Raw genomic sequence first — 13,479 nt, 5'->3', positions numbered from 1 at the left:
GTTTTGATCTATTACATCATCAAAGAGAGCAAGCCATTTTCAACTTCAGATTGGTCAACAATTTGTGAAAATAACCCAACCACGTGGGGAACGGCCGATAGTGTCAATTGGTGAAATATTGGTTGAATTTGGACATGGGAGGTTTTCGTGACGATATGCAACTTGCTTAAAAATGACTGGTCAACTTCAGATTGGTCAACAATTTGTGAAAATAACACAACCACGTGGGGAACAACCGATAGTGTGGATTGGTGAAATATTGTCATATTGACCCAATTTGGACATGGGAGGTTTTCGTGACGAGATGCAACTTGCTTAAAACTGACTGATAAGACTGTCGAGTATGCTTGTGCTTGCGGGGATAGTTCCATTTTGATTAAAACAGACATCACCAATTTGCCAGTATTTTCTGTACCTTCTTAGATGCCTCCTGTAAACAAGCAGTCGAGCTAAAACACTTGGGGTAACACATCTGGGATGTCGAATGTTTCTGGGAAGGTGAAATAAACGAATAAATTACAATGGTAGTCAGAGCAGAGTCCATGTTTGGTGAGGACGGTGTGGCATGACTTGCACAGTGACGAGAAGTCATCTTTGAACATCCACTACGTACGCTGCTTTTGTTCCTCCTCGAAAAAAATATTTCATGACGTTTATCCAGCTCCTCTTGGTATTACCGATTTTAACGATTATACGTGAACCTCTCAGCTGATCAAACTACCTGTGAAGACCTTGACCGTGTGATTGATCAGGGACACGTTATCGACATAGCAGGCGCACACACCTGCCGTTTGTCACACGCCTTCTACTCGGCCGCACTCGCGACATTGCGTGACACCAACACGCCAGCTTTTCCTTATCCAAGGTCTTGATTTGCATGTCTCGAAAGCAGATGGGCTGTACCCACAGCATATGCTAATGCAGTTAAAATTTTGATTTCTTCTTCCGCTCACATTCCCAAAACATGCATTGAAGTTTGAATTGTGAATAAAGTATTGGTCGGTGTGACTATGAACGTGCCATCCTAGTGGCTTGCGACTAGTCCAGTGTGTACCCTGCTTGTCGCCCAAAGTCGGCTACGATAGGCTCTAGCACACCCGCATGACAAGTGCTATAATAAAAAAGTGAAAGTAGATTTTGTATAACGTATATAACTCATTTTACAAGGGGTTTTGAAACTACAGCCTGTGGGCCACATACAGTCCCACAGGAGCATTTAATGAGGCTCACCATTCGATTGTAAAAACAAATAAAACAGAAGAAACGTTTAAATCATAAAAATTACTCTGACCATAGTTTAGAGGCCAAAAAAAAAATGGTTGCCTCTGGGTAAATACTAAAACATCTCCCCTGCATACCACAAAGCAATAAAGCAAATGAATTTATACACAAAAAAATTTAAATCATACAAGAGCGAGTCATTATTTTCATACCAACTTTTGTTGTATTTTTAATGTCGTTACTCTGATGAAATCTACTACAGCTTTTTGAAACAACAAAGAATTATATTATTTTTATATAACCCAAACTTTTAATTCCCCAAAACAATCTAAGATGGTCTGTCACACATAGCTAAACTGTGCCTCGATTTACACTCTCCATTAAAAGAAACAAAAAGAATTTAAAAGCTCAAAAGAACCCAATTTCAAAATTTGAAGGGAAAAAACAAAACAAAAAAAAAAAAAAATCAAATTCCCAAAGCGCGCTTTCTCACTCGTTTTGCTCATTCTGTTAAGAAACGCCAAATTTTACCCGGACAATAAAAGTGTACATAAGGTGGTCGACACCACCTTTCACACGTACAATATTATGTGGCTCTTCTAGTACTTGGTTATTCAATGACAAACGCAGACGCAAGGATGTTATTTTTCGACGGAAGCATATTTCTAAATTTTTTCACCAAATTAAAGAAGCGCCAATACACGAAGACTAACAATGCAGGGTTGCGATGAAGACGCCCCCCCCAAAAAAAACCCAGAAAAAATAAACGAATGCTTACAGGCTAAGGTTTGTTTAATTTCACTTCAAGGAAGGATCGTGTGCACAATGTGCTTTTTATTTTGTATTTGTTTTGTTTTTTTTGATTGATGGTCTCTGTCTGTGTGAGCGCTGACCAAGCAACGCAAACTCCCCCCCGCCCTCCTACCACACTTCCTGAAATGCACACGTGGATAGTGGCCATTTGATAGCATGGAGTCTACAATACATTCACTGATGAAACATACCTTTTTAAACAATCACGCTCACTCGGTTTGTGGGGAGCGACTTCAGCCTTGCATCGTTCCATCTTGGCTTCCCTCCATGTATGGCACACACTGTCGAATCACAAGGAGCAAGCATTAAAAACATACATGGTTACATGTTGATAACATGGAACGCTAGTTTTTGGCCCCTCTGAACCTTCCATAGTTTTTTTTTTCTTTTTCATCAAATGCCAAGACATGGCTTCACTGTCTGGCTTTAGGCCACCTCGGCACAAGCAGCCCAGTATAATGCTGACATCCAGGTAACGTCGGCCAAGTGTGTGTGCGTGTGTGTGTGTGTGTGTGTGTGTGTGTGGGAGCGGGGTGGGGTGGGGGGGCTCTGTTAATGCTGAAACACAAGTGCGGGTATACACTTATCTGTAGTGAGGTCTTTTAGTATCCATCTAGATTGAGGATGTTCCAAGTCTCCCACCCCCCACCCCCGAATAAGGGCCACATTCAGAAAAAATGGAAAATAATGGGGGTGGGGGAAATTCACAAAGTGTAAGGCAATGATGGTAAGACCAATTCAACATGCGATTGGCCAGCACAGCCAAGCAAATGTAACATTTATCGGAGAAGAAAAAAAAAAAAGTTGAAATCTCGTTGCTCCACAACGACTGCAGTCAGAATCATTCACTCATTTCTGGACTTAATATCAAGTAATTTTTTTGTAGACTTTACAGAGAACTATCTAGGTCCACAATATACAAATTCTGAATCAAACACTCATTCCCAACCCCCTAATCACAATATAGGGATTTTTAGTGGCTCAACATGATTTATTTTTGAAACCAAAATAGATAAATATCTCCTGATGTTCTAATTAATTTACATTAATAGTGAGAAATTGTAAGTTGCTTTTTATATTTAAAAAAAACATTGAAGATAGCGTCACCTCTTGTAAAATTCAACTTTTTATGTAACAATTTTGTGTTTAATTAAAAAATACTGCGACATATTTCAACAATAACCTTTTCTAGTAACCTTTTGATGCAGGCCATTTAATTTCATAAGCATACATGACTGGCCAATGGGGGGATTTGGAAAAAATTTGAAAAAAAGACTCATAAATGACCCGCAGACATTTCCGATCTAGATAAATCGATATTTTGTGGATGAAGCATCCATCTGTCCTCCATAATGCTACTTGCTCTTTGTACAGCATCGGTTTGTTGCGACTTTGTTGATTCCTATATTATTAATACAAATGAATATACTACGTTAATATTACTGCTGAGAGAGACAGTTTCTCTCATCTTTCTATCTACTGAATATATATCGATGCACAAGTATGTTTCAAGTTAGAATTGCGCCAATATCGAGTATTTCTATGTGCTTAAAATGAACAAGGATCTCTAAAATAGAAGAAAAATGTTCCCCCCCAAAAGTCTAAACATAAAACGATAAGTTTTGTGAAAAAAAATAAGAATAATAAAATTTAAAAAAAATGGGGGAGGGCAAAAATTATGCAGGCAGGTTTTTTGGGGGTGCGGAATCATGCCGCATGGCGCTGAAAAAGGTGTGGCTTGTAAGATCTGCAAAAACAAACTCCAACCTCCATATTGGGTTCCATATTTGCGCTTATCTTGATGCCATAAGAAGGCAAAACAACTATCATCGAAGTTGGACCAAACAACGAAACCTTTTTTTGGGGAGCGTGAGGGTTTTGTGATCCATATGTCCGATCGTATCAGCCCAACAGTCCTTAGCAACGCATGCAAATGAGCAGCAGGCCAACTGATTGATGATGCAAACCTTCTCGCTACAGCCTTGTTGGTGACCCCTGACTCCTGCTGCCTCAAGGGGTTAAACTTATTACCCTTTGACTTGTGTGACCTCCGCTGTAAAAATAAATAAATAAATAAAATGAAAAAAGGTGCAAGGTTGAAGGATGACCGCCTCTCCGGCCAGAGCGTGTCCGGAGGGGCTGACCATCCAGAACCCAAGAGGGATGTGACCCCACACTCCCTGGATAATACTATGAGCAGGTCAATATAAGCTTGTGTGTGATTTGGGATGGGGGTAGGGTTTTTTTTTTTGTTTTTGTTTTTTTTTAAAGGATGAGCAGAAGATATGTAATTGGGTGTCCATATGGAAATTAAAGATGTATGTACTGTATTTCTGATTGTACTTCTTGATGGGATAATTTCTCTTCGGTAATGGTGAAGCTGTTGGAATGGAAATAAGTTTTAGCTTGTTCCTACTCCTTATACAGTAGATTTATTTTTGATGAGGTTTCCAAACAGCAGCCGGACCGATACACTACTATCAATGAATTTAGGGTGCAAAAATATGGAGGGAAATGGCCAAACCATCAGCCCAGTTGAGGGAAACGCAAAAATTGTAACTAAGAGTTTAAAAGAGTAAAACTAAATCACAAATACCGAATGTGCTAAAAAGTAGAATCGTCCATGGGAGACACGCGGAGTCGAATTTGTAATCCAAAGGGCGTATTGGGTGCTCGCCAGTACGGCACGTTAGAGGCAAGCCACTGCGTTCCAGTAGTCAACGTCCTGACTCACTCCTCCTTTCCAATCCATTTGGACAGACAACAAACTACAACAACTGTGAGAAATCTCGCTTGCTCACTTTTATAATCGCCGCAAAATGTGGATGTGGAACATATAATGTAAATGTAAATAAGACATTGCGTATCAGTAAAGTACAAGACAAATAAAACACACAGCCAGAGCACTTTGATGGATTTCAGTTTTTACACCATATTAAAATGTATTCATAGCAACCAACTGTTACCCATAGCAATTTTGTGTGTATTTATTTTAATCACAGCTCCTGAGGTTTTTATTCATTTCGAATCGCATGGCGGGCCAGATCAAACACTCCTGCGGGCCGCATGTGGCCCATGAGCCATAGATTGTCCACCTGCTTTCTATACAAAAGGTTAAACAAAAAAATAGAACTTATCTAATAGTAAAGCAGATGTAGGTTACAAAAAAAGTAAACAAGCATGGAGGGAACCCGGCATATCCACACGCCACGACCGCATGAACGCTGACCTATTAGGCGAGCCACGAGAGAACATCCAACAATGCATGAGGAAAACTTTACGGGTAGAAGAAAGTATACAAGAGAAAAAAGGGAATAGTACCGTCATGAAGCATCCATGAGGAGGAAAAGGAGCTGGAGGGTGGGACACCTGCAGACGCTGGCGTGTTCTCTCTCTCTCTCGCTCCCTCCTCAGCCGCTGCTCCCCTCATGGAGCAGAGTGCATGTATGAGCCAGGAAGAAGTGAGTATGTATGTGTGTCAATGGGGGCTGAGGGGAGGGGATCCGACCCCTCCCCTATTCCTCTCTTCCTTCTTCTTGGGACTGCCTCCTCGACGGGATGAAGGGGTAGGTGGGGCCACTGCAATAACGCACACACACACACACACACACACACACACACACACACACACACACACACACATCATTTTGTTATGCTCCTTCATTTTCACATTCTTTCCCGCCTCATGCTTCCTTCTCAATCCCAAAACGTCCCCCCTGCCCACCCAACTCCTTCCCTCCACTCTTGACTGTACGCTCATATGAACACGCTCCCATTAATCCCGAGAGGGAGGCATATGCCATTTTATGGCTGGTGGTGGTCCACAACCTGCTCCACTCCGGCACGTCCCATCATGATTGAGCGGGATGGTAAAAAGGCGACGGTTGTGTCGGAGAGAAAACAGATATAGGGAGATGAGGAATGGAGGAGAAGAGTGGTGCCAAGATGAACAGCAGCAAAGGCTTTTAGGTCTTCCTCTAGGGTCTCGCATAGTGCCAACATCACCCCCCTCCCGATCCCTGTCCCTGTCCCGGCATAAATCATTCCCATAACCCGCCGCTACATGTTACATTCAAAGTATTGATTTTCCTTCCCCGACCGCAGTGCTGATTGCGAGGAAAACCTTTTGCAACAGTCACAAACAGGAAGTGGCGAAAGAAAATCGCGCGGGGGTGACAAAATTGACGGACTAACAAGATGGGGTTCGGTGCCTTGCTGCAACAACGTAGTTTTGTTTTAATGGTTTAGCCACCGGACATGCATCCATCATTGTGTCGACTTTAACACCACTTGAGGACAGACTCAAACTACGTTCAAATTCACTGAGGAAAATGTGTGGTTTTCTTCGTTCCCGTCCATTTCTTACAATAGAATTCCTCTCCGTTTACATGTTCGTGCGTGTCGTTTTTTTACTGTATGTTGGTACTTGCTCCCCGAAATAGAATCACTAATAATCAAATGAATACCCTTACAAATGATATCTAGCGAGAACACTCTTAAAGGAAAGATAGGATTTCCTGTATTATGCTCTTATTCTGAGAGACAAAGTGCACCTTTCAAGTGGCTTAGCGATGAACAGAGTTTCACAAACAAATATCACGTAAAACGCTCAAATTATTTGGGTGCAACAATAAATTCCTATTGCTAACAAGGCCCTTATTCTTCATAACACTTTACATGCCTTATAATCGACAGGATGAGTCGCACCCTTTGTGTTCAGCTACCATGCACAAGTCACATGAACTGGACTGTTTGAATAACAAAATGTGCAAAAAAAAAGTCATAAATGCAGAGTAATTTGCCCCCAAGGTCTTTTCACACTGCACTTAGGGTGTTTGTGCAATGGAACAATGTCGCGTGACACAAGGTGGGCTTTTGTCATAGAGGTTAGAAATGTTCAACTGTGGAGCAGCATCCCAGTGACGTCACAAGGCCCATTCACAAAGGACCAAAGGGAAAAGTAATCAATTCTACTTCCCGGTTGACTGCAAAGCAACTACAGCCAAATATGGGCAAGCTTGCACCGGCGTAGCGCCTGCCAGCTGATGAACACCAAGAAAATGTCGTGTTAAAAGGCCCTAATAAATGAATTGTACTATTTTAAGATCTACAGCTGTTTGAATGTGATAGGTGTTATTTTTCCAAAAAATAAAGCCTATCGAATAACATTTCCTCTGTCCACCTTATACATTTCCAGAAGGCCGGACACACAAAACAAAAACAGGGTGGCTGCTGTCCTAAGATTGAAAGTGACCATCAGCAGAAGCAACCGCTGCCGTTTCCATGACAGCACAGCTGAGGACACTTTGCCCTTTGACCTTATGGACCACTGCGTGTGCTCTCAGGCGCTGACCAAATCAGGGGTCAATTAAAGCCAAGGTCGACAGGGGTCAAATGTTAATGACCCCCTACTCTCCGGTTACGCAACCAAACAGTAGCAAAGTGCCCCCGAGAAGCATCATTCATCCTAATCAGAGTGCCGCACCTTGCACAAATAAGACACCACGCTCCCTGCGCGTGATGGATGCGTGACATACGCAAGATGCATGGGGGATAAATGTACACATTTACGTTAATGAAATGTGAAGGTCATTCATAGGATATACCTGTACAGTGAGGAGCCCCTGCTTTATCGTAGTTCATTGTTGGCAGCCCAACTTATCATATGGATTTTTTAAGCGATCTTGATGGGTTTTCACAGGCAAGTCCGAAATTAATGTTGCTTGCCTTCAATGTAGTGTTACGCTAAGCTGCACCATACGACGCAGCACTGTGGTAAACTGTAAAAGATGCAGTGGTAATTACCAGCAAGAAGAGGAGGCAGAGAAGGTCCCCAATGGAACTCCAACGATGGTTCATTCGCACAGGACAGAGAGAATATGTGCCTGTGAGTAATGTTGGATGCTTTGTTTGTGTTATCACTCGAATGTGTTCAAGTCACAGTTGTTTGAAGGCTTCATCCACCTGTCTATATTTGACATTGTTAGCCTTCAGCTAGCATACTTTGATTTTGAGATTTGGTTGGAGATTTTTGCATTTAAATGTATAATGTCCAATTCTCTGCTGTTGTATGTTCGGTTTGTATAAGACGTGATGTAGCTTATTTGAGCAGCAGTGTGATGCTTGTACTTCAAATTCTGTGGACTGTTATACAGTATTTGTATTTAATTTGTGGATGGTTGTTTTAAAAATATATATATTTTAATCTTGCAAAAAAACAATGAAATTGCAAAAAAACACAACAATAACTAATTAAAACTATTATAGCCCCACTTCCGACAGATGAACGCTGTATTTTCCGTACGAGAGAGCAGCAACAGCATCTGGTGTGACGTATGAAGTACAAAGCACCTGTCAGACAGGGCGTGAAGCTTGGCAGCCTTTCTTTCCAAACAGCCACTGTGCCGACTTGGGTCGAGCTATGAAGCTGCAGCCCATGACAGCATATCAGTCCCAATCTGTACGTCGGCGAACCCGCTGCTGTCAGTCACAGCTCATGCCTACTCAAACGGACTTGCCGACATCACACGGCAGCCAGCGTTTGACCAGACAGATACTTCAATACATACGGTATTGCCAAAGGGATTCATTATTTTTAAAAAGACACTTGTAATATCAGTTAAGAGTGCAGAAAATATTCTGTACAAATTTCCTGCGAAAAGAAACAAACCTACTGTATTTAGCAAGAAACATGAACATAGGCCATTATGTACTGTACTTCAGTGGGCCATGAAAAATGATGTGGCAGACCAAATATGGACCCCCAGGCCAACAGTTTGTTAACTCACAAAAAAATAAAGAAATGGATTTTCTGGTAGCAACAAACAGGGATGGGTGGAGTCCAATCATGGCTGATGTTGAAGAAAAAGGATGACACCGTCTTAGGCGTTGAGAAACTGGGTTGGGATGGAATGGGCAAAGACAGATGAAGGGGGCGGAGGAGGCGATCAGAGGGGTGCCAGACACAAAAGAGGCCAGGCCGCGGCCGGTGGCACGCGATGGGCAGATTAAGCGGCGTTTCCTCCCCTAACTGAAGCATTAGGACACCTGACTGAGTCCCGCCAATGGCAGCAAGCCAAGGATTTTTTTATGCGTGTGTGTGTGTGTATGTTTGAGATGGGGCGGGCGGGGGAACTGGGGTTCGCCTTTCAGCACTCCTCAACAACACAAAGAGCAGTGGGGTGGGGAAATAAGGGGTGGCTTGGAGTGGAGATGGGTGGGGTGGTGGGTTCAAGCCTTACCCCTCACCATCTGCTACCCAGGCTAAGTGAGGACAGAGCCGGACGAGCAATACACACACACACACGCACCTGTTAGTGTTTCAGTGGGCGGGTGGGCGTTGTGGCATATGGGCAGGGCACCGTCCTGGCACCCACAGACAGCTCGTATTAAAAGAGAGTATTCCCCGAGCCCCTCCTCCTGCCACATTCCCAACCCTTTCCAACTGATGCCAGCCAATTCTTTATGTTTTGCCCCAGCTTGATTAAGACATCCATGATTAGAGACATTATGGCGAGCGAGGGAGGTGGGAGGGGTGGATCATTTATCCACAAGGCTTTTACTGTAAACAAACATGGACCACTTTTGCCTTAATGCCACATAGCTACTGTAGCTCGCAGTGCTAGTGCTAATATTTTCATCAACGAGATCACAGATTCTCAACTGGTGGGTCGTGAGAGGTAGTCAAGATTTGCAGGGGTTCCTGAGGTGTTTGATAAGGTGCCCTAAAAGGCACTTTGAACATGTAAGCCTAAGTGGATGTAGTTAAAATATGATACACACATTTTTAAATGGTACATTTCCTTAATTGCTCTTAATGTGGTTCATGATTTAGCTAAAACAGGAAAATGAGACATGGCAGCGAACTATCCAAATGCTCGACAAGAGCTGATGTCAATGAAAAGGTCCTCATACTGGGTTAAACCAGGGTCCGGTGACACACTTCTAACCACGCAACATCACCCAAAAAAATAAAATATTCATTTTCAGGTATTTAAAAAAAAAAAAAAATCCAGCAATGTGTTTGCATTAATACTTATAATAACCCTATATGTTCAATGTAGCAGTGTCTAAAAAGCGAGGCGTGGAATTGATCACTTTCTCCTTCAATGCACATTGTGCTATGCATTTTGGTGTGTACACCTTGCCTACCTGGGAACAGCATAAGACATGCTGTACTGAAGACTCAGCTCCTCTCTCGGTCTCTCAGTTCAGCAGTAATATTGGGTAGCCTTTAGAGCAGGGGGTGTGCAAACTTGTTCCTCAAGGGCCACTGTGCTGCCCGTTTTCCTTCTCTCTCCCTGCTGCACACACCCGATTGAAATGATGAGGATGGTTCTCATGCTTCTTCACAGCTTGCTGATGAGGTGACCCTTGGAATCAGGTGTGCTGCAGCAGGGACCGATGGGAAAACAGGCAGGACAGTGGCTCGCGAGGACCCGATTTAGAGGATAAAAACAATATGCCTATGAGCACCGGTATGATCGGTTTTACTGCTTGGAAAAACTGGTAAACAGGGTCATTTGTATCTCAAGCTGCCACTGTAATTGACATTAACCTGTTCTACTTTTGTACTCAAATATTTCTGTGACCACTTAAGATGGACTTTGGAGAGTACACTGCATTTGATTTTATAGCAAGTGAAGCGATATGTCTGTTTAAAAAAACAAAACAAAAAGAGGTCAGAGAGGCAGACAGTTCAGCCTTGCTGAGAAATAATCTGAAAACACCAGTAATCCTCCACACACACACAGTCCTTCTGGAGGGCGAGGCGACGGCGGCAGTGGTCTAGCGTGGCGAGGTGTGGCCCGGTCTCCGTTTAGCAGTCTCGCGTCTGTCCGGGCTTGACACGCAAGCCGGGCTTTACAGCTGCCAGGACTCACACTGGGAGATGAAGCGCAGTAAAGCTGCCCACGGTCACCCAATGAGAATAATTGCCACATTTTTTGGGGGGGGGGTATGGGGTGTAACCTTACAATGTAGACTTTGAGTGCAGGTCACTGAACTCATTGAAGCAGAGTGTTGGAACAAGTGGCTTAGATGAGCTGCCGCTTAATGAACGTAAAATATTGTTTACATTAATAAGCACTATTTTTCTCCCAACACATGAACACACGCGCACAAAACTGATAAGTTCACTGAAGTAGCAATTGCAGCACACCTGCTCTGAAAGAGCACACAAGTTCGCTCACGGTTTTTCTGGAACAATGAAGCTGCACTGAAGCGCTTTCCATTACAATAAAAAGTGAACACTTGAACGAGCTGCAACAGTACAGTGAACCCTCGACCTCCGCGCTAATTTGCCTGTAGAAAATTATTAAAAATGATCCGCTGAAAAACGCACCTATTCACGCCGATTTTAGGCTTGACTGCATACAGCGTGATGCAAGATTCCTGTAGAGGTCACACAGGCAGGCGAGGATCCCTATGGTGTTGACGCCAGGAAAAGCAGGGTGCTAAATGTCTCAAAATGATGCAGAGAAAGGTCCGGAAATCTACTGGAAGCTGTTCACAGTTAGCTTTTTTTTTTTTTTTTTTGCATTTATATTTATTTTTCCATTCAATTAATTGATTCAAGGTTGTTACATCTACTTACTTAAATAATTGATTAATTTAATTGTCCAATTTAAAGTAAAATAAAATATACATACAAGCACATTTTAGGAAAAAAATTACATGGCCCTTATGTCAGTTTTCAAAATCAAATCAAAAGTTTGTCCAATATTCATCAATTACTGTAGGCGATTTAAACAATGTTATTTGTACCATGACACACATTTTTTTTCTCATTGCAGAGCATGCTCCCTCACTGCAAATAGTGAGAGTTTCTCTGTGCTGTTGGGTCGAGATAAATGGAGAAAACTCGCCTTTTATAGAATCAGGTGAGCGCAAGCGTGCAGGGACGTGTTCTTCCGACAGACCAGTGCACGGCCCAGCTGCATGACCAGGAAATACTCCAAGCCTGACAGCCTGTCAGGAATAAGTTACTTAAAATATAGGAGTAGCAGTAGCAGTATGAAGTAGTTGAAAACTAGTACTGAGAAGAAAACAAATACGTTATCTGTTCTTAAAATAACATTTTTTTTCTGAAGCCTCAAGTTTTACTGCCGACATTTGAACTTTCTTCTCTTTGTCAAAACAGGATCGTAACTTTTAATACAGCAGTGCCATGAGATACTACCAATGACATAACTAAACTAAAAAGGCCACGTTTTTGTCAGACTGCATCAAGTGATGCGCCTTGTGGTGTGCCCGCCACAAGGTGGCAGTATAAGAAAGACAGACAAACTGTTCAGTGAGGCGTCATTATGAATCCCATTTGGTTTTAGACAGGATGAGCCTAGAGGCAATGATTGGCTGCCGCATCCAAACAGAACTGCATGCAGCAGCCAATCATACTGCAGCGGAAGGTGTCCTGCCTAAAAACGAGTGGGATTCACAACGCCTCTAGTCCTCACAGCTCATCAGTGCGGCACTCACCAAAAAAAAAAAGCAAAAAAACAAACCAAAAAAAAACACATTGCAACAAATATGCAAACAAGCGTTGACATTAACCTAGCAGACTGAAAGGCTAGGGTATGGCTCTTTTAAAAAATGATGTCACACTCTTTGTTTTAGGTTTACTTTGACAGTAAACTTCAACTGGGAGTGGTCGCAAACAGCTTGAGGCCTATTTTTTTTTTTTGAATAACTTGTTAAATTGCTCAAACAAAATTGCTGTTGGATATCAATGGCAGTGACATTATTTGTTACTTTTGTACTTGAGTGCATTTCTGAGCATGTACTTTTACTTCACTCAGTCGTGAAGAATGTGAGTACAGTACTTTCGCTACCTGCTTTCAACAAACAACTTGAAAGTTTTTCTTTTTTTTTTGTTACCTGAACTTTGGCTGACGTATTCAAGAAACTGTTCCTCGGTAGGTCGTGACTCCGTCGAATTCGGCCACGGCGAAGCGAGCCGCCGCCACCACTCGGCGGTCGCTTACCGGCAGGTGGTGGGGCTCACCGGGCATCTTGGCTCGACGGCCAGTCGTAACGATTCCGAAGACACCCAAATACGAGTAATAAACACACCTTCACGAACATGTCGAACCGAACTTACGTTCAGCCGGCATGTTCCCTTAACATGGGCCAGAAAAGCGAGTTTGGAAGACTTGTAGGCGAGTTAAACACACCTGCGTACTATTAGCTGGTTTGACTGGACCGGAAATGTCGTAGTTGCCAGGCAACCGCGGTTGTTGCCGTCAAGGTGGTCGTGGATGGAGTAAAAGTCAAGGTTTGAGTTGGGCCGTTCTCATTTTTTACACGAGTACCACCTCAAAAAATGCTTTTCCCTATTATATATTCGTTCGAGATGAAAAATGTATTTTAATGAATAAATTTGCAATATTTGAGAACAGTGTTCAGTTTTTGATATGAACGAGGTAGCCTTTTTTTCCAAGTGGT

At 42.7% G+C, this 13,479-nt stretch overlaps 1 long non-coding RNA gene across 1 annotated transcript; it reads right to left on the bottom strand.

Moving 5' to 3' along the window:
• Positions 1–2,231: 2,231 nt before the first annotated feature.
• LOC109509937 (uncharacterized) lies at positions 2,232–13,336 on the bottom strand. The gene is made up of 3 exons (XR_002167022.1): positions 12,913–13,336; positions 5,356–5,613; positions 2,232–2,315 (listed from the first exon to the last, which is right to left on the bottom strand). It is a non-coding gene; the product is annotated as an uncharacterized LOC109509937 (long non-coding RNA).
• Between the last annotated feature and the right edge of the window lie 143 nt (positions 13,337–13,479).

This window comes from Hippocampus comes, unplaced genomic scaffold (genome assembly GCF_001891065.2).
Source record: "Hippocampus comes isolate QL1 unplaced genomic scaffold, H_comes_QL1_v1.1 scaffold64, whole genome shotgun sequence".
NCBI lineage: Eukaryota > Metazoa > Chordata > Actinopteri > Syngnathiformes > Syngnathidae > Hippocampus > Hippocampus comes.
This window is presented reverse-complemented; position numbering and strand designations above follow the sequence as displayed.